The sequence below is a fragment of the Carica papaya genome, chromosome 4 (assembly GCF_054855325.1).
Source record: "Carica papaya isolate Zhongbai chromosome 4, ASM5485532v1, whole genome shotgun sequence".
Taxonomy (NCBI): Eukaryota; Viridiplantae; Streptophyta; class Magnoliopsida; order Brassicales; family Caricaceae; genus Carica; species Carica papaya.
Window position 1 is genome coordinate 14,419,697 of NC_142312.1, and position 22,123 is coordinate 14,441,819.

Consider the following 22,123-nt stretch of genomic DNA (forward strand, 5'->3'; position numbering starts at 1 on the left):
TTTGCATGGTAATCTTCAGAGGAGTAGCACCTATTATTTACAACTCTTGGTAAGAGTTGTAAATTTCTTGATAATTCCTTTTTTTCATATATATATATATATCCAAACTAATGTTGTCATCGGCATCCAAAATTATTCCTAACTGTTATTTTTTCCTTCTCTGCTTGCTACCTGGTTAGGAATATAGACAAGAGAGGTCCCTTGCATCATTCTCTTGCATCAACAACATCTTGTTTTGTAAGGACCAACTTAGATTCCAAAGCAAACTTGTCTTCCACCGATGCCTGCAGCTTCTGATGCAGCTGAGACTTGGCAGCCTCAAGTTCTGCAGTAGTAATTTTTTTGTCATGCAAAATGGCAGCTACGTACTCCTACTTCGCCTCAGACCTAGCCAGCTCTTCAAGCAAGTTTTTTCTTTCTTGTTCAAAGCTTCCTTGTCTGGCTTGGCCATCAGAAAGAGTCTTTTTCGCTTCTGTTAATTTACCTTCCATTTTTTTTCAAAACTTCACTTCTGGTACCAAAGTTAAATCTGCAATTTTCATGTGTTCCTAGTCGTAGTTTCTTTAAACCAACTTGAAGTTTTGTTTGGCTGAGGCTTGAGTGGGTGAGTGTTACTTTCATAGTCCATAGGCAATCAAAATCATTAATTTCCAGTAGTCTCTCTTTGTTGATTCTTGTCTCATACACAAAAAATATTTAATAGTTGAATATATATATATATATATATATATATATATATATATACACACACATAAACATATATGAAGAAAATAACGGTGCATGACGTGCAAGTGAAAAGAGTAGAAAGTTTTATTTGGGATTACCTAAAAATTTGTTTATATTTTTTATGTTTTCTTCCACATATGTATGCATATATAAATATATAGATAGTCTACATACACCAACTAAACGACAAAAAAGTTCATAAGTCCCAAGTTAAAAATTTATATATACAGTTGAAATGCAGACAAGTTGGTGCATGGTATATAAGATAATTAAATTAAATTATATTAATTGCATAGTCATTTGTCGTTTAGTAGTCAACAATGTGTTTGAAGGTGGTTTAATTTTACCAGTCTATTCGACCACTTTCCAAAAACCCAACTGAACTAAAATAAGAGGTCAACGCTAGATTTGAGCATCACCTTATCAACATTCTAAATGCTTGCATCTACATAATAACACTTAGAAGGTTGCAATCATTTTCCTGCAATTACTTTGATCAGCACATGTGTAAATCTGGATAGTTGTGGAGAACATGTGATTTGCAAATGGTGCTTTGTTTTCTCATTGGTTTGGCTTAGATTATCTGCAAGAAATGGCAATAGGAGCAATTAGACATCATTTTCAGGTAAAATAATGACCTCTTGCTTGATTAAAAAATAGTTTAACATAATGTTGGTGACCATTTTCTTGCACAAATAAAAGGATTAGGCACAAATATGTTGGGCCTGCAATTGTGGGTATGGTCTCTTAAATTAGTAAATTTAGTATATTTATTTTCATAATTCAAATATGTTGCTTGCTATATCTGTACGTTTATGTGTGTACTTTATTTATTTGGATGTCTGTGGTATCCTTTTTTTTTTTTGAATTTTTAGATTTTTTTATAGTAATTTTTTGCTCACTTTATTGTTTGTTTTTTTTTTCTTTTTATTAAGAAACATTGGCAGACACCCAAATAAAGATTTAGTAGTTGTTGGATACAGTTAAAACCTTTATTTATGTAGTAAATGGGAATCCTTTAGTTCTAGATTTGGTGGTTCTAAGGTGATGCAGGATTATATGGTTGTATCTTTTACTTTTGGAATTATTTATTTTCTACTGATATGAGGCTAACGTTCTAAACTGCTACAGCTTTGGTATGATGTGTTTAGAGAGTTATGCTTACAAAATTTTTTATTGATGCAATGCATGTTCATTTGATCAACTACTTTTCATTTGTTTTTTAAGAATTATTGGCAAAACTATGTGAAAACATGGTTCAAATCCTAGAATGAGTCTAATAAGTTTACAGAATTTTTTTTATCTTATGAACATCTATGTTCATCAAAGTGTTAGTATGATCAGGGCATGGTTAGTTTAGACTAATCTTGAATATGCTAAGATCTTGCATTTCTTACATCACTATTTTTTCTTTATGTGATAGCTTCTTATAGCTTTTAATTGTCTAGTTTTCTTTCAGACATTTGATATTGTTTTTGTTTCTCCATAATGATGCAAATAAGGCTAAAAACACTCAAGATACTCAAAGAGCATCAAAAGGTGACTTGGAGCAAATTTCAAATGACGTAAACACAAATAGAGTTCCAAATATGAAAAGTTTCAACGGATCAGTAACAAGATCAAAGGCAAAAAAGCATAAAGAGTTGCTACAAGTTTTCACTCAAAAATATGTGGATGATGGGCTGGCCAATTGTGGAAAGTTCAAATATGAGTTTTTTGAACAGCCTAAATTCGTAACTTTAATTGGGTTTAAGTGATTTGAGATAATTTGAACTTGTTTGAGTTTTATTGGTAATAGGTGAATAAGTTTTGTGTATGGACTGAATTAGTTGAGTTGTTTTAAGAATTTTGGATTGTTTTATTTTAGTTTAAATTAATTAAGCCCATATAATCAAATGTAATTTATTTTGAGCTTAAGTTTTATCTTAGTGTTATTACAAGAATGAGCCCATAACTATATGGTGTCACAAACAATTAGTGTTGTTACTTAAGAAGATTGGAGTTACAAGGAGTTATATAATAATTATATGTTTATAATTAGCCTAGTTATTGTGGGAGTTATAATTGTAGTTATTGTGTTGTAACTTATCATTGATTTCTTTGGCTATAAATACCGAAGGAACTCTTCTTTGTGGACATCAGGAGTTGTAATCAAATATTTTATAATTGAGTTGAGTTTTGGCTTTCTTTTCACTTTATGTACAAGGTGTTGATTTGGAATACAATTGTTATCACTTGTATTTCAATTTTGATTTCTTATTTCAACTGTTCTTGGTGCTTGTTTGTATTGGGTTCAAGGGATATCATTTATCTTTTTTAGGTTCTATTTAACTTCTACCATTTGGGTGATTGAACAAATTTGATTCCTTTTTACTTGTAATTTAAATTCCGTTCTAAACCGATTGAAGAATTCTAAGGTTCAAGTAAGGGTCTTGGAGTTCCGCATCATTTGGTATCATAGCATTGGTTCACCAAGTAAATTAGTATTTTCTTATTTTGTTATCTTTATTTTCAATATTTCTTGCAAAAAAAATGACAAATTTGCATTCAACAAAAAAAAAATCAGATTAGCCTAATTTGCTTAATTGTGCAAAACCCATTTCAACTAATTCCACCTTGTGTAATTGAAATACTTGCTGTTATTTTTCTTTTATTTATCTCATATAATATTCAAATACATTTAAAATTTAAAAGGAAAATTCGTTTTAAGGCTATTTGTTTGGTTGAGATTGTTTGTGTAATTTTTGTGGCTATTTGGAAACAACTTATCTCAATTGAGTTTGTTTTCATCCAAAACTTTTTGTTTCACTTAATTTGAGTATTTTGGGTGATAATTTATGGTTCTATTAGAGAATTATAAGTTTCGTGCATTAAATTTCAGATTTACCATTTTTTTTCCTTACATCTTTAGTTTTCATTTAATATTTCTGACTATTTACTTCTTATTACATCTTGAGGTAATAATATTAATTTGTTGTTACTTAATTAATATAAAAATTATCATACACTTATTTCTATATCAAGTGTGTGCTCTTCATTGTTTAGATTATTCTAGTTTGCTTCTAAAGTTGAATTCGTGTATCTTGTTTCTTTAAGAATTCTTTGTTATCTCTAATTAAAATTAAGTACATAATGATAATTAATTATTGTTTGAATTCGTCCTTCTGTATAAATGTATAAAAGATTGCTTGAGTGGTAAAAAGCAAAAGAGTGTGAGCTCAAAAGAGGGTAAAAGCCAAAATTGAGTGAAACACGAGTGCCCATACTACGAGAGTAAACACGTGAGGGAGTGATTTGTGAGGTTGCAATCTATTTTATTTGTCATTAAAATTTCATATTTGAAGATGGAGCCACAAGGGAGTGAAAGAACATCAAAAGATCAAGAATTCATCCTCAAAGCAATGCAACAACAATTTGAGAGGATTCAACTAGCTATTGGCAACAGAATGAGAAACTAGAGAAACAACAAAGCGAGTTAAATTCCATGAGATGGGAAGCTTCCCAAACTAATCCAAGGGCAAGAAGACTTCCAACACCACCTTTTGATGAGGAAGTGGAGGAAGAATTTGATGAGCAAGCTACTTTGGTCAATGAAGGTCGAAATTATAGTAGGGGTCGAAACGATCTTGATAAAAAACATTGGGAGCATCAAAATGAAAATCCCATCATTTCTAAGCAAGAATGATCCAAATGCTTATCTTAAATGGGAGCGCAAGATGGAGCTTATTTTTGAGTGCTACAATTATTCAGAGGAGAAAAAGATAAAGCTTGCGACCGTGAAGTTTGGAGCGTATGCCATTGTGTGGTGGGATCAACTCATCATAAGTAAAAGTAGAAATAGAGAGAGACCTATTTCCACTTAGGCCGAAATAAAGGCTATCATGAGAAGGCACTTTGTTCCTACTCACTACTATAGGGACTTACATCAAAAATTGCAAGGCCTTATACAACGGAACAAGAGTGTAGAAGACTACTACAAAGAGATGGAGATAGCCATGATAAGGGCTAATATTGAAGAGGATAGGGAAGCTACTATGGCAAGGTTCTTAAATGGCCTTAACAAAGACATAGCCAACATTGTAGAGCTTCAACATTATGTGGAGATTGATGATATGGTGACATGGCTATAAAGATTGAAAGACAATTAAAACGAAAGGGGAACACAAGGCAAGCCAACACTTATTCGGCCCAAAATTCCAATTGGAGGCCGAATTGGAAGGCAGATAACAAAGCTGTCCAATTCAAAAGAGATGACAAAACCAAGCCAAAAGATGCTAATAATAATAAAAATAAAGGTGTTTCTAACTCTCAAACTCCTAGAAATAGAGATATCAAGTGTTTTAGATGCTTGGGCTTTGTTCATATTGCATCTCAATGTCCAAATAAAAGGGTAATGGTGATGCGTGGTGATGGTGTTGAAACGGATGATGAGAGTGATGTGGAGGATGAAATGCCTCATTTGGAGGATTGTAGTGATGGGAAAACACCTATGGAAGGTAGATTGTTAGTTTTTAGGCGTGCTTTGAATACACAAGTAAGGAACGATGATGAGGGGGTTAAGTTGCAAAGAGAGAACATTTTTCATTCTAGATGTCTAGTGAATGAAAAATTGTGTAACATGATTATTGATGGGGGTAGTTGTGTAAATTTGGCTAGTACCTTATTTGTTGATAAACTGGGTTTGGAAACTATAAAACATCCTAAACCTTATAAACTGCAATGGCTTAACAATAGTGGGGAGATGAGAGTTAATAAGCAAGTGAGGGTGCCTTTTAATATTGGAAAATATAGTGATGAGGTGACATGTAATGTAGTTCCTATGCAAGCTAGTCATATTTTATTGGGTAGACCATGGCAATGTGATAGGAGAGTGATGCATGATGGTTATCTCAATAGGTACATGGTAGAAAAAATGGGCAAAAAGTATACTCTTCTTCCTTTAACCCCTAAACAAGTTTTTGAAGACCACATGCAACTTAAAAAGTCCCATGATGAATTTGCACAAAGAGAGGCCGAGAGAAAAAGAAAAGAAAAAGAAAAAGAGAAAAGAAAAGAGAGTGAGAGAAAATTAGAGTGGAAAAATGAAGATCAAAAGGAAAAGAAAGAGAGGTGTGTTCGACCATATAAAAGAATAAGGGAGAGAAAATGAGCTTTTATGCTAAAATGAGAGATGTGAGAAAATCTTTATTTTCTAACAAGCCAATGATTGTACTCATGTACAAGGAAGATTGTTTCTCAACTAACGAACTTGACCCTTCTTTACTAAGTGTTGTGGTTGAAGTTTTATAGGAAGTTAGTAATGTCTTTCTCGATGATCTACTTCAAGGTTTATCACCTTTGAGAGGGATTGAGCATCAAATTAAGTTCATTCCCGGGGCTACCATACCAAATAGACCAGCCTATAGGAACAATCCCAAGGAGAGCAAAGAGCTTCAAAGGCAAGTAGAGGAGTTCTTACAAAAGGGGCACATTCAAGAAAGTTTAAGTTCATGCGCAGTGCCCGTCTTATTAGTACCCAAAAAAAAATGGTAGTTGGCATATGTGTATTGATTGTAGAGCCGTCAACAAAATAACGGTAAGATATCGACACCCAATACCTTGACTTGATGATATGTTAGATGAGTTGTATGGTGCTTGTGTATTTTCTAAATTTGATCTTAAAAGTGGTTATCACCAAATAAGAATGAAACCAGAAGATGAATGAAAAACTACTTTTAAAACAAAACAAGGGTTATATGAGTGGTTGGTTATGCCATTTAGCTTAACTAATGCGACAAGTACTTTTATGCATTTAATGAACCATGTTTTACGTGAATTTATTGGAAAGTTTGTGGTTATCTACTTTGATGACATTCTTGTGTATAGCAAATCTATTGATGAGCATGTCATCAATTTGAGGCAAGTGTTTGACACATTGTGCAAATTTCAACTATATGCTAACATGAAAAAATATACATTTTGCATTGATCGCATCATTTTCTTAGGATATATCATGAGTGCAAAAGGAATCGAGGTAGATAGTGAAAAGGTAAAGGATATTCAAGAGTGGCTGACACCTAAAAGTATAAGTGAGGTGCGTAGTTTTCATGGTTTGGCAAGTTTCTATAAGAGATTTGTAAAAGATTTTAGCACCGTTACTGCCCCTTTAATTGAAATCATGAAAAAAGATAAAGGGTTTGTTTGGGAAAAAGAACAAGAATATGTGTTTTTCTTATTGAAAGAAAAGTTATGTAATGCGCCTTTATCAAGATTGCTTAATTTTGATTCAACTTTTAAAATTGAATGTGATGCCTCTGGGCTTGGGATAGGTGTTGTTCTTATGCATGATAAAAGACCCATTGCTTACTTCAGTGAGAAGCTCAATGGTGCACAATTGAATTATTCCACCTATAACAAAGAGTTTTATGCTTTGGTAAGAGCATTAGAGACATGTCAGCATTATTTGTTACCAAAGGAATTTGTGATTCACACCGATCATGAATCTTTGAGGCATTTGAAAGGGCAGGCAAGCTTAATAAACGACATGCAAAATGGGTGGAATTCATAGAGTCTTTCCCATATGTGATCCAATATAAGCAAGGAAAAGAAAATGTGGTAGCTGATGCACTTTCAAGAAGGTACAGTCTTATCTCTACTCTTTCTAAAAAGTTGTTGAGATTTGAGCATTTCAAAGAATTGTATGTGCATAATAGTGATTTTTTAAATATTTATGTGGCTTGTGAACATGCGTCATTTCAAGAATTTTATAGGCATGATGGTTTTGTATTTAAAAAGGAAAAATTATGTGTGCATAATAGTTCTATTAGGGAGTTGCTTGTTCGTGAAACACATAATAGTGGTTTAATGGAACATTTTGGGATTGACAAAAGCTTGGATATTTTACATGAACATCTCTTTTGGCCTAATATGGACAAATATGTTGAGAAAATTTGTGCGCGGTGCATCTCATGTGCATCTTATATAATTCAACCACATGGATTATATATGCCATTACCCATTCCTACACATCCTTGGGTCGATATTTCTATGAATTTTTTGTTTGGTTTGTTTAGTACTAGAAAATATCGAGACTCAATATTTGTTGTTGTTGATCGTTTTTCTAAAATGGTACACTTTATACCATCTCACAAAACAGATGATGCCACACACATAGCGGATTTATTTTTCTGCGAAGTTGTTAGACTGCATGGCATTCCTAAAACCATTGTGTCCGATAGGGATGTTAAGTTTTTAAGCCACTTTTAGCGAGTTTTGTGGTCCAAACTTGGGACCTAACTTTTATTTTCTACTACTTCACATCCACAAATGGATGGTCAAACTGAAGTAGTAAATAGAACACTTAGTACATTATTACGTGCTTTAATTGGAAGGAATGTTAAAACTTGGGAAGATATGCTATCATTTGTTGAATTTGCTTATAATCAGAGTATACATTCTTTTACTGGGTTTTCTCCTTTTGAAATTGTGTATGGTTTTAATCCCTTAACTCCATTTGATTTGTTGCATATTCCTATAAGTGACATTTCTAATTTGGATGGACATAAGAAAGCCAAAATGGTTAAATCAATTAATGAAAAAGCAAGATAGAACATTGAAAAGAAAATTGAACAAGTAGCATCTCATGTCAATAAAGGAAGGCGCCAGATTTCATTTGAACCCGGAAATTGGATATGGGTTCATTTGCGTAAGGAATGATTTCCATCAAAACGAAAATCTAAGTTGGATGCTCGTGGGGATGGTCCATTTCAAATCATAGCCAAAACCAATGAAAATGCCTACAAAGTGGTACCATGTGAGTATAGTGTTTCGACTACATTTAACATATCTGATTTATCCTCTTTTAAAATTGATACAGGAATTGATTCGAGGATGAATCCTTTTGAGGGGAGGGAAAATTATGCAAACAAGGCTAAAAACACTCAAGATACTCAAGGAGCATCAAAAGATGACTTATAGCAAATTTCAAATGACGTGAACACAAATAGAGTTCCAAACCTGGAAAGTTTCAGCAGACCAGTAACAAGATCAAAGGTAAAGAAGCTTAAAGAGTTGCTCCAAGTTTTCACTCAAAAACATATGGATGATGGGCTGGCCAATCGTGGAAAGTTCAAATATGAGCTTTTTGAACAGCCCAAATTCATAACTTTAATTGGGTTTAAATGATTTGGGATAATTTGGGCTTATTTGAGTCTTATTAGTAATTGGTGAATAAGACTTGTGTATGGGCTGTTTTAAGAATTTTCGATTATTTTATTTTAGTTTGAGTTAATTAAGCCCATATAGTCAAGTGTAACTCATTTTGGGTTTAAATCTTGTCTCAGTGTTATTACAAGAATGAGCCTATAACTATATGGTGCCACAAATAATTAGTGGTGTTGGTTAAGAAAATTGGAGTTACATAACAATTACATGCTTATAATTAGTCTAGTTATTGTTGGAGTTACAATCGTAATTATCACATAATTAGCTTAGTTATTGTTGGAGTTACAATTGTAATTATTGTGTTGTAACTTATCATTGATTTCTTTGGGTATAAATACCAAAGGAACTCTTCTTTATGGACATCAAGAGTTGTAATCAAATATTTCAGAATTGAGTTGAGAGCGTTTTGGCTTTCTTTTCATTTTATGCACAAGGTGTTGATTTGGAATGCAATTATTATCACTTGTATTTCCATTTTGATTTCCTATTTCAATTGTTCTTGGTGCTTGTTTGGATTGGGTTCAAGGGATATCATTTATCTTTTTTGGGTTCTATTTCACTTCTACAATTTGGGTGATTGAACAAATTTGATTCTTTTTTACTTATGATCTAAATTCTGTTCTAAACTGATTGAAGAGTTCTATGGTTCAAGTAAAGGTCTTGGGGCTCCGCATCATTCAGGCTTACGACCATACTCCCCCCAGAACCTAAAGACTTTGATTTCTCATAAGGTGTCAGCGGAGTCCCAAAAGCAACATCCGTTGATCCTTGGTCGACATCATTTATGGTTAAGACTATAACGGTATCTGATCATCTTCGAGCCCCCAACTTTAGTTCTTGATTAATGAAAACATCCTTGGCAAATGCTTTCGCAGTTGTTCGTCTTTCATAAATCCAAGAATTTCACCTTTGACTATGAAATATGAATGTCCCAGTCTGTCCTTGTTAATCATTACTCTGATCCCGAAAGCCATTAAAATAGGACTGAAATCCTATGATGTTATCCCATGCTAATGTATACAGAGCGTATGCTTGCTTTGAGTACTCTAATTTCTTCAAAGTAACAACGCCGGAGGCACGACCCAACCAATTAAGGGTAGGAGCGGATCACTAAAAATAGGGATGAGCCAACCGGTGCACACCATAGGCAGACTGGCTGATCCAACCCAAAGTCCAACTACGAGTTTTTTAACTGCAAACACTTAAATATATGCTATTAGAGCTGGAATTGCCATGGCTGCAAGCACTAAACTTGCCCTCCAATGGATCCTCGTTAAGGATTTATATTATACTCATTCCAATTATTATACTCGAAGAGCCCAGTATTGTTATTTATTGTCGCTATCTTCCTGTGTCGGGATTGGATAATTTGCGCGTCTATTGCCTTCCTTGGATGTGGTAGCCATTTCTCAGGCTTCCTCTCTAGAATCGAACCTTAATTCTCCATCACCCATCACCATCATGATAGGCCACTATCCTACCATCGAAAATTGATAAGGCAAAAATTTGAATGATGCGTCACCGGCACGATGGCCTTGCGATCTATCGAGTTATCATGAATCATCAGAATAATGGCCAAAGCCTGCGTCAATGTTTTATCTAATAAATGCATCCCTTCCGGAAGTCAGGGTTTGTTGTACGTATTAGCTCTAGAATTACTACGGTAATCTGAGTAGCAAATATCATTAAACAAACTATAGTTGATTTAATGAGTCATTCGTAGTTTTACAGTCTGAATTAGTTCATACTTACACATGCATGGCTTAATCTTTGAGACAAGCATATGACTACTGGTAGGATCAACCAGGTAGCAATCCTTTGCAACAATGGATCCACATAGACAAATCCAAAACAAACAGTTGAGGAGAGCCCAAAACAGTCACGATTGTCGTTCAGAAACGTAAAAACGAATGGGGCAACATGGAAACAAGTCCCACCCACCCTTTAACTTTTCTGCATCTAAGAGAACAACTATGGCCAACTGCATCATGACAGTTCCACGGGGGTGTGGAGCATGCTGGAGAAAGAAGGTGCAGCTAGAGTCCACATCGCACGCCAATCGGAGTACAATCTTAAATGCAACACGCTACTCAATCGTTCCATTAAAACAGGTACATAGCACAGGATCCCGCATGACCCCTAGAGCATTCATCGTAATAGCAGATCTCAATAAAGTGGAGTGTGGCTCAACAGTTCGATGCACAAAGCATGGAGCCTACCAACACGCACAATCGAATCACTACTCACACGACGCACGTACAATAGGCAACAAGCACACCGAAAGACTTGAACACAAGAGAGTTACACCAATCGAGTGTCCAATTTGTTAAGTGCGACTAAGTGGGAAAAAACTAAGAAGGGACTAGGGGCACCGCACTGCACAACACATGCGACAAGCACACCTAACAAATTGGACACAAGAGACTTGCATCAAATCTGATCCAAGTTATGTAAGCGCACAAGCACCTATGCCGCTAAGCGTAAAAAAATCGAGAAGGGACTTGAGGCACCCCGCGCACCATAGCATAAGAAACTAGAGCACCAAAACGAGCAGAACACGTAATACTAACGTCCACCAAGAGTATTCCACTACCATCGGCACGCCACAACTATGCAGGTTAGCGCAAGAAACCCGTGAGGGACTGAGGGCACCACACACTGTGGCATAAGCAACTAGCACACCGAATCGAGCAAAATGCATGAGACTAATGTCGATCGAGAGCATTCCACTACCATCGGCACACTGCACCTATGCAATTTAACGCAATAAACTCGAGAGGGACAGAGGCACCGCGCACCGCGCTATAAGCAACTAGCGCACCGAAACGAGCAGAATACATGAGACTAACGTCGATCGAGAGTATTCCACTTTTATCGATCTTCTATCGGTATACTGCACCTATGCAGCTTAGCGGGATAAATCGGAGAAGGACCGAGTGTACCGCACACCATGGCATAAGCAACTAGTGCACCGAAATGAGCGAAACACATGAGATTAATGTCGATCGAGAGCATTCCACTACCATCGCACACCGTACTTATGTAGCTTAGTGTGATAAACTAGAGAGGGACTGAGGCTGCCAGGCACTACGGTGTAAGCACTAAGCATACAAAACGAGCAGAACACGTGAGAGTAACGTCGATCGAGAGCATTCCATTACCATCGGCACACCGCACCTATGCAACTTAGCGCAATAAACCCGAGAGGGACCGAGGGACCTTAGACCGACGAGGAGAAACGTCTAGCGCGAGACAACGTCCTAATTAAGCAACAATTGCCCATAGCGGGGCGACAATACACCATGGCTGGGTGAGTGCCCTTTGCTCCACATGAAGCTTAGCATGCCCAACCATACGGATAAGCCCCCTACACATACACAAGCTCAAGCACAAGCACCGTGCCATCATTGCATATGTCTGGTATCTATTGGCTCATCGGACTAAGCATTCATATAAATACCATCATTGCCTCAATGATTGCATGCAAATTGTGCCCAATGAAAAAATTGCACCCATGCACTCTGCCCACGGCTCGCCGAAAAACTGTCATCGCAATGGTTGGACCTGATGTCCGGCACCACTTGGGATCGATTGGGGGAGGGAGGGCTTAAGTCCCTAGATACCCATCACCCACAGCGAGGCAAGAGCCTTCCAAGGCTCTTGCAAGATGCCCCCCTTCCCTCCCCCCCTCCCTTAAAGAGTCTTATTTGCAAAATCACTATTGCCAGGAAGAAACATCATAATACTTGAGTGGATGAATGGGTCATAAAAAATTTATTTCTTTAAATTTTCACTTGATTTTTTGTACACATGTAAAGAATAATGGTATCTATCATAGAAAAAAGAAAAAAAAAATTGATGATGAAAAATATTATTTTTAATTTTTTAAAAAAATATATAAAAATTAAAAAAAAAATATTTTAAGGTTTAAAAACTATTTGGGAACATCTACAATGTCAATATATGTTGTTATAGTGAATAATCTTCAATATCCAAACCCTTAGACACAAATTTTTGCAATAAAACAAAACTACCTCCACAATGGTCATGCATGTGGAGGGTAAGGCATGTCCTAAGCCCCATGGTTGTGTCCATGGTCACGAAGCAAGAAACCTTGACACCATAGGGAGGAAACTTCTCATACCAATGAGCAATAACAAGCACAAAAGGTATTGATATACCATCCTAAAAATGCATTTTTTTAATAAAATGTAAGGGAAAAAAACCTCACTCGACAAAAATACCATATTTTTAGCACAAAAAAGTGGGGGTCGTACCATGTCAGTGTGCGTGGGGCAGGCAAGCGTGTGGCACCATTGCGCGCGACACCCCCACACACGCAGGGAATGCCTGCACGTTCAGGAACCCTACGCGCGTGCAAGGGAGGCATGCCACCGAGAAGCAACCTAACATGTGCAACACCCATACGCGCGCGGAGGCTTGCCAGCATGCTGCACCCGACCGCTCGCGAGGCATGCCAGAGCGCTCAGCACCCCTATGCACATGGGGCAAACTAGTGTGCTCGACACCCCTGCGCGCGTGGGGCATGACAACACGCTCAGCATCCCTACGCGAACAGCACCCCTGCACGCGCTAGGCACCCCTAGGCGCGCTAGGCACCACTGCACACACTGGGCACCCACTGCACACGTGGGACAGGTCTGTGTGCGACGCCCCAATGCTCATGAGATTTTCCCACGCACGTCGATGTTATTAGACAAATAATTTTGGGTTCGGGGGACTCAGTGATATTCGGTACAAGTGCGGGAAAGACTTGGTTATTTGTCAAGCAACTCGGGTTCAGACAAATAACTCTAGGGGTGGGGAGGAGGGTTGTAGGCTCCACGCAGGACCCAGTAGTTCGTGGCTTGGGGAGGGAATAAGAGATGAGTTTGGAGTGGGGGAGGGAGGGGAGGGACGAATCGGTGTAATAAATAGTTGAATCTTAATGGATCGTGACAGCAAAACCACTCTGCCACTTACAATACCCCACTATGTATTTAAGTCTTCTGTAAAGGACTGAGATCCACTGCTCGGTGGGAATCGTACTTCAAGGCAGCCCGTGCAACACTTTCAGCAAACGGGTTTGGCCAATGACACGTGCCTTTTGGGGCCGGGAGACCCTTACTGAGGGTTGGCAATCAGGTAGCAGACACGTCCATTGCTTCTAGCCCAAATTCGGACTTAAAGGCATTCAGTCATAATCCAGGGAACGATAACTTCACACCATTGGCTTTTGAACTAAGTGCGATGACCAATTGTGCGAATCAACGGTTTCTCTCATACTAGGTTGAATTACTATCGCGACACGGGCGTCTGTAAGGTGAAACTAATCTGTCTCACGACGATCTAAACCCAACTCACATTCCCTATTGGTGGGTGAAAAATCCAACACTTTGTGAATTTTGCTTCACAATGATAGGAATTGCCGACATCGAATGATAAAAAAGCAATGTCGCTTTGAACGTTTGGCTGCCACAAGCCAATTATCCCTGTGGTAACTTTTCTAGCACCTTTACCTTTAAATTTCGAAGGTTTAAATGATCAACAGGCCAAGCTTTCACGATTCATATTCGTACTGAAAATCAGAATCAAATAAGCTTTTACCCTTTTTTTGCACATGAGATTTCTATTCTCATTGAGCTCATCTTAAGACACCTATGTTATCTTTTAATAGATGTAACGCTCTAGATAAACTCCCCACTTGACAATGTCTTCCACCCGGATTGACCCGCGAAACGGGCCTTAGATCTAAAAAAAGAGATGTTGTCTCGCCTCCAATTCACGAAATAAGTAAAATAACATTAAAAATAGTAGTATTTAACTTTTACCGTTTCCAGCTCCCACTTATCCTACACCTCTCAAGTTATTTTACAAAGTCGGACTAGAGTCAAGCTCAACAGAGTCTTTTTTCCCTGCTAATTCTCCCAAGCCTGTTCCCTTGGCTGTAGTTTCACTGGATAGTAGACAGGGACAGTAGGAATCTCATTAATCCATTCATACGCGTCACTAATTAGATTACGAGGCATTTCGCTACCTTAAGAGAGTCACAGTTACTCTCGTCGTTTATCCGCGCTTAGTTGAATTTCTTCACTTTGACATTCAAAGCACTGGGTAGAAATCACATTGCGTGAGCATCAACAAGGGACCATCATATATCTTTGTTTTAATTAAACAGTCAGATTTTCCTTGTCGGTACAAATTCTAAGTCGACTGTTTGACGCCCGGGGGCCTTGCCCCTGCGAGGGAGCCATTCCCAGTATGTCCCCCGCTCAGCATGTGATGACCTACTCTCGCTACGGGAGTAGCATGAGCTGTCCATCGACAGTTGACGAGTTCGTGGCTGGGAACTCCATGCCCAGTCCTTAATGCCAACCCTTTTTCCAAGGTTACAAATCCATTTTGCCAACTTTCCTTACCTATATTATTCCATCAACAAGAGATTGTTAACCTTGAAGACTTAATGTGGTTATGAGTATGACCAGGCATGGGAAGCACTTAGTCCTCTTGATTTTCAAGGTTTGCCGGGGGCGCACTGAACACCATGCGATATGTGATGCTCTTCTAACCTCTAAACCCTATCTTTGACTGAGCCGTTTCCAGGGTGGGTAGTCTGTTAAACAAAAAACATAACTCTTTTCGAGGCCCCCACTGACGTCTCCGGACTACCTAACATTGCCGTCAGCTGTCATGTCCTGGTTCTAAAATTTTAACTGGATCTCCTTTCGGAGCTTGTGCTGAGGCGCTATCGAACAGGCTTCCCCCTGTCTCTTAGGATCGACTAACCCATGTGCAAGTGTCATTCACATGGAACCTTTCTCCTCTTCGGCCTTTAAAGTTCTCATTTGAATATTTACTACTACCACTAACATCTGCACCTGCAACCGCTCTACCCGGGCTTGTGCCCAAGATTTTATAGCAACCAACACACCTTCCTACTCATCGGGGCCTAGCCTTTATCCTGATAGCTGGGTATAGGTCGCACGCTCAAGCACCATCCATTTTTTACACTAGTTAATTCAGTAATTGAGTTGTTACACACTCCTTAATAGATTTCGACTTCCATGACTATCGTCCTACTATCTCAATCGACCAATACCCTCTGTGGGTTCTGGGTTAGCGTGCAGTTGGGCACCGTAACCCAGCTTTCAATTCATCCTATATTGCCAATTCTGTTTACAAAAAATGACCCACTTAGAGCTCTCGATTCTGTGGGACGGCTAAATGAAGTAGTTGTCCTGTCCTACCTATCTAAAGTTTGAGAATAGATCGAGGGTGTTGCACCCCCGATGCCTCTAATCATTGGCTTTACCTGACAGAACTCGCATCTAAGCTCTAGCTATCCTGAGGGAAACTTCAAAGGGAACCAATTATTAGACGATTCAATTAGTTTTTCGTCCATATACCCAAGCCAGACGAATGATTTACACGTCCGTATCGCTGTGGGCCTCCATCAGAGTTTCCTCTAGCTTCGCCCCACTCAGGCATAGTTCACCATCTTTTGGGTCATGACAGGCCTGCTCATACTCGAACCCTTCTCAGAAGATCAAGGTCGGTCGGCGATGCACCCACGAAGGATCTCGCCAATCAATTTCCTTGCCCCTTACGGGTTTACTCACCCGTTGACTCGCACACATGTCAAACTCCTTGGTCTGTGTTTCAAGACAGTTCGAATGGGGAGCCCATAGGCCGATGCCAAGAGTGCGCAGATGTTGAAGTGCACAGTGAGGCGCACGTTACCATCCACAATTGAGGCGACGACATCTCTACAGGCATATTAAGAGCCCGAACTTGGGCTACCATCCCGATCCGCGTCGATCCGCACCCCCAGTCGATCGATAAACTGGCTCTTGCTGTTCTACATCCAACTGAGGCACACCACCGGCCCCTATCCACTTCCCTCCTGATAATTTCAAGCACTCTTTGACTATCTTTTCAAGCCCTTTTCATCTTTTCCTCATGGTACTTGGTCACTATCGGTCTTTCACCCGTATTTAGCTTTAGACGAAATTTACCACCTTATTTGGGCTGCATTCGCCTAAAACTGAACTCGTTAACAACGTCTCGTGGTGCGACAAGGTACAGGCAGGACAAGGCTCTCACCATCTCCAGCTGCCCCTTCCAAGATACTTGGACCCTGGTCTGTCGCTGAGGACGCTTCTCCATACTACAATTTGGGACCCAGTCTTATTTGCAAAATCATTATTGGTAGGAAAAAGTATCATAATGATTGAGTAGATGAATGGATCATAAAAAATTTATTTCTTCAAATTTTCACTTGATTTTTTATACACATGTAAAGAATAATGGTATCTATCATAGGAAAAAAATGAGAAAATTTTTTAACAAAAAATATCTTTTTTTATTTTTTGAAAAAAATACGAAAATTAAAAAATATATATATATTTTTTAAGGTTTAAAAACTATTTGTGAACATTTACAATGTCAATATATATTGTTATAGTGAATAATCTTCAATATTGCAGCCCTTAGATACACATATTTCCAATAAAACAAAACTACCTCCATAATGGTAATGCATGGATGTGCCCATGGCCATGAGGCAAGCAAACATTGCACCATAAGGAGGAAAATTTTCATACTAACAAGTGATAACGAGCAAAAAAAGTATTGACATGACAACCTAAAAACGTGTTTTTTTGCACAATGTAGGGCAAAATAACCACACTCGGCAAAAATACAACGTTTTTAGCACAAAGGGGTAGGGGTCATACCATGTCAACGCGTGCAGGGTAGGCCTGCGCGCGGTGTCACTACGCATACATGTGGCAGGCCTGCGCGCAGTGCTTGTAGGCACGCACACGGAATAGGCCTTCACGCAGAACCCCTGCGTGCACGGGGCATGTTAACACGCTCAGAACCCCTGCATGCGCGGGACCCATGCTAGTGCGCTCAGGAACCCTGCGCGCAGCAACCCAGCACGCTCGACACCCCTAACGCACGAAGCATGCCAGCATGCATGGGGGAATGTTAGTGTGCGGCACCCCAATATGCGTGGGGCATCCCAGCGCGCTCGGCACCCTAGTGCGCCCGACATCCCTAAGTGCACTCAACACCCCTGCGCGCCCACGGGGCATGTCAGCGTACGACACCCTAGCACACGGGGCATGCCAGCGCGTTGGCTTGTGTGCACGCGGGACAGGCCTGTGTGCAATGCCCCATTGTGGGCGAGGTTGACCTGCACACGTCAACGTCAATGGGTAAATAATTTTGGGTTCATAGGACTTTGTGATATTCAACGCAAATGTGGAAAGGACTCGGTTGTTTGTCAAGCAATCTGAACTCGAATAAATAACTCTAGGGGTGGGGAGGAGGGTCACGGGCCTAGCACGAGGCCCAATAGCTTCATTGCCTGAATAGGGAATGAGAGATGAGTTTAGAGTGGAGGAGGGAGGGGAGGGATGAATCGGTGTAAAAAATGATTTAATCTCAGTGGATTGTGGAAGCAAGACCACTCTACCACTTCCAATATCTTATTGCGTATTTAAGTCATCTACAAAGGATTCTACTCACTGTTCAGTTGGAATCGTACTTCAAGCCAGCTTGCACGACACTTCTATTCAGCGGGCTTGGCCAATGACACGTTCCTTTAGGGACGGAAGGCCCCTACTGAGGCTCAGAAATTGGGTGACGAGCACGTGCGTCGCTTCTAGTCCAGATTCTAACTTAAAGGCATTCAGTCATAATCCAGCATGCGATAGCTTAACGCCACTGGCTTTTCAACCAAGTACGATGACAAATTGTAAGAATCAACGGTTCCTCTCGTACTAGGTTGAATTACTATCACGAAACGAATATCAGTAGGGCAAAAATAACATATCTCATGAGGGTTTAAACCTAGCTCACATTTTTTATTAGTGGGTGAACAATCCAACACTTGGTGAATTCTGCTTCACAATGATAGCAAGAGCCAACATTGAAGGATAAAAAAGCAAAGTCGTTATGAATGTTTGGCTACCATAAGCCAGCTATCCCTATGGTAACTTTTCTGACACCTCTACCTTCAAATTCTGAAGGTCTAAAGAATCGATAGGTCACGCTTTCACTGTTCGTATTCATACTAGAAATCAAAATCAAACGAGCTTTTACCCTTTTGTTCCACACACAATTTTTGTTCTCATTGAGCTCATCTTAAAATACTTTTGTTATATTTTAATAGATGTGTTGCCCCAGCCAAACTCCCCACCTGACAATGTCTTCTACTTAGATCAGCCAGCAGAGCGGGCCTTAGATCTAAAAAGAGGGGCGTTGTCCTGCCTTCGATTCACAAAATAAATAAAATAATATTAAAAGTAATGGTATTTCACTTTTGCAGTTTCCAACTCCCACTTAAGCTTCATTTGGACCAACTTGGCCCGTGCTTTAGAAGAATACCATTTAGGAAAGTAGTGACGGATAATTTTAGTTTCCCATTCACGGCGTTCCCATTTAGGAAACACAAGGATGTTGGCATCACTTTCCTATTTGGGACAAGACTCACATATGATTGTTTCGTAGGAATTCGAATTTTTATGGGGTTCCTCCTAGGTATGGGATTGCATTTTTGGAACTAAATGGGTTATTTAGGATCACATCATCCAAGTAAGCTTCAAGGGATAGCTCAGGAAGTGATTCCTCACTATCATCATCATTTAGGGGAAATGGATTGGGGTGAATTTCATAAAACTCAGTAAGGGAGATAGTATTTAAACTATAGTACTAAAGTTTTAAAGGTTATTTATTTTCAAAACATGTCATTACCTTCAAAGTTAACGATTTACCTCTAGACTTGTCGCCGAACATATTTATTTTGAAATACCAAGAAAATGTTTACTTTTAATTTAATTGTTAGTCCCAAACATAAGCAGTAAGAAGATAACAGTGAGACATAATAAACTCAATGACATCACGGAACAATGAGAAATATAACTAAAATTAATTGAACCAACTATAGCATGGCACGACATGACAGAGCAATGAACACATATTCAATTCAAGGAAACTACATAAGCATGGGAAACCAATCAACATTCGTTGTTAGACAGTTAAACGGTTTGATTTAATTACAGGTTTTACAAATCTTCGCGCGAAGTTATTTTAAACTATATCAACAGTTGACAGAAGGGATCTCCAACTACCACTGTGAATGGAAAATAATTCAGTTCGATATACAATATAATAGTTGAAAACTAATTACCACTATTATACTTTGCCATTGTGGCCATACAATCACAATTGAAAACTAATGACCACGAATGTATTTTACCACTATGGCCCTTACAATCAATCGCAATTTCACTCTCGCCAAAAGGAATGCTAGTACCATTCACAGGGAGTGATTCACCAATAGTTAGTAGTAGTCATAATCGGTAACCCCTCAATGATAATGGTCAAATAGATTTTTACTCTTTTTACTTCTCATATTAGTTTGAAATCATTATCAATTTTTATGGTCCAGACCCAATGAGGGCCCACAAACCAATCTTGACCAGTAAGGGCCCATATACTCGGATTGGACCATCAAGTTCCCTTATCAGGTCCAAGCCCAATGGAGTAACCCTCTCAACCACTGCCCTTAAAGCGAGGTCGAGGGCCCAGTCTGCACACATGGCGTTTCATATAAAATAATCCTTTCATTTCCAAGACATAATAAACAATTCATATCCATACATGACACTAAAATAAAACACTTAAACCCATTAAACATCATGTGATTTATGATCCTTAACACAAAACGTCATTTCATGTAAGAAAACTAACCGAACAATCACACGTTTTATTATCCTTAAACATTTTTAATATCTAGAAAACATAATAGGAGAGTTCGTGAAAATATTAAAAATCCCTTACCTAAATTTTTAAGTTTTCAATTTCCAAAACGAGGTTATTTACGAATTTGAATAAGAAAGAAGGTTGTTCGACAACCTGTAGATTTTAGAAGGAATTTCTAGAATAAATGAAATGGATAATATAAGAACAACTTAGAAGTCTTAGTGAAGAAACAAATTTGAGAAAAAGAAGACTTATCGTGTGAGTGAAAAAGTTTTCTCGATCTCCTTTGGTTCCGTCTCTTTCTCTCTTTATTTTCTCTCTCTAATCTCTCTCTCTTCCCTCTCTCTCAGCCAAATGGAGAAGAAGAAGAAAATGGGTGAGAAGAGTGGAGAGGAAGGCTTTAAATTGCCAAAAAAAGAAAAATGCATGTGCACCACATGGTGGCTTGCATGCGTGCCATGTGGCAGCCAGCGGCAGTGGTGCAAGCAGCTGCAGACGGGATGTGACAGGCAGCTGCAAACGAGACAGCAACAAGCGACGCAACACACAGCAGGTGCACGACAGACACCATGCAAACGATGGGACGTGCGCGTGCAGCGATAGGACGTGCTGCAAGTGCGGCGTGTGCGCAAGCACAAGCATGAGGCGAGGTGTGCGCAAGCACAGGCATGCGAATGGGACGCACATTGGGCACACATCAGCACACAGCTCGTGCGTGATCCCCTGCGGGCCTGTTCGCAAGCTTGCAGGTTTTTTCCCTTAGAGCTTGCCCACGAGTTTCTCCTCTGTTTTTCTGTTTCATTTTTATTTTATTTATTCTAAAAAAAACTTAAATATTCTTCTAACAAAATAATAAGTTAATATATGAATAAAAAATATTTTCGAACATTAAAACTAATAACTAAAAATACCATAAAATAATTTTCAATACTGAATTTAAAAAATTTTGTAAAATAAAAATCTGAGTACTATTACAATATCAATATTTAAAAGTTCAAGGGTGCCACACTGGGCCAATTAAGACCCAATTTTTAACTATATAGAATTAATTAAGTATTAAAATCCTTAATTTGATTTTGATGTTAGTGTTCCAAATTAGATTTGGTTTAGCATCCTCAAAATCCAAATTAATTACTGGAAATCTTTATTTTGAACACTATTTTTTAAATTAGATTTTACTTCACCACGATATGAAGTTCAATAAATTTTTGATATATTAGGCACCTGCAAAAAAAATACACATAATTATTAATATTATGAATATTATTATTATTGTTGGTATTATTACTTAATCAATTAATTATTAATTTTAATTTTAAAGTTAGACCATTTCAAAAGATGTGCTCAAATATTAATGACGGTCCATCTTGTCCACGCTGAACTTAGCACGGGTCAAGCCTGTTTTCTTTTTAATAAATAAATT

The 22,123-nt window shown here is 38.4% G+C and overlaps 1 non-coding gene and 1 pseudogene across 1 annotated transcript; both read right to left on the bottom strand.

The window, feature by feature from the left end:
• Window positions 1–9,580: 9,580 nt before the first annotated feature.
• On the bottom strand, window positions 9,581–10,738 carry LOC148266303 (18S ribosomal RNA; annotated as a pseudogene).
• A 3,107-nt stretch (window positions 10,739–13,845) lies between these two features.
• On the bottom strand, window positions 13,846–17,172 carry LOC148266304 (25S ribosomal RNA). The gene has a single exon (XR_015818857.1). It is a non-coding gene; the product is annotated as a 25S ribosomal RNA (ribosomal RNA).
• Between the last annotated feature and the right edge of the window lie 4,951 nt (window positions 17,173–22,123).